The following is a 209-nucleotide window of genomic DNA, read 5'->3' as shown; positions in this document are numbered from 1 at the left end:
GGCCCCCCTTGCAGGTATAGGCAGCGAAGAGGGGGCCCCCACCCCTACAGGTGTAGGGGTTGAGGGGGCCCCCCTACTGTACCCTCTAGCAGCAGCAGCAGCAGCAGGGGGGGCCCCCCAAGAAGAGACAAACAACACAGACGAGGGGCCGCAAGTATGTTAATAATAAATATAAGTTGTGCTGCTGCTGCTGGTGCTCTGCTGCTGCT

This window comes from Eimeria mitis, genomic scaffold, assembly GCF_000499745.2.
Source record: "Eimeria mitis Houghton genomic scaffold, Emh_scaff4206, whole genome shotgun sequence".
Taxonomy (NCBI): Eukaryota; Apicomplexa; class Conoidasida; order Eucoccidiorida; family Eimeriidae; genus Eimeria; species Eimeria mitis.
This window is presented reverse-complemented; position numbering follows the sequence as displayed.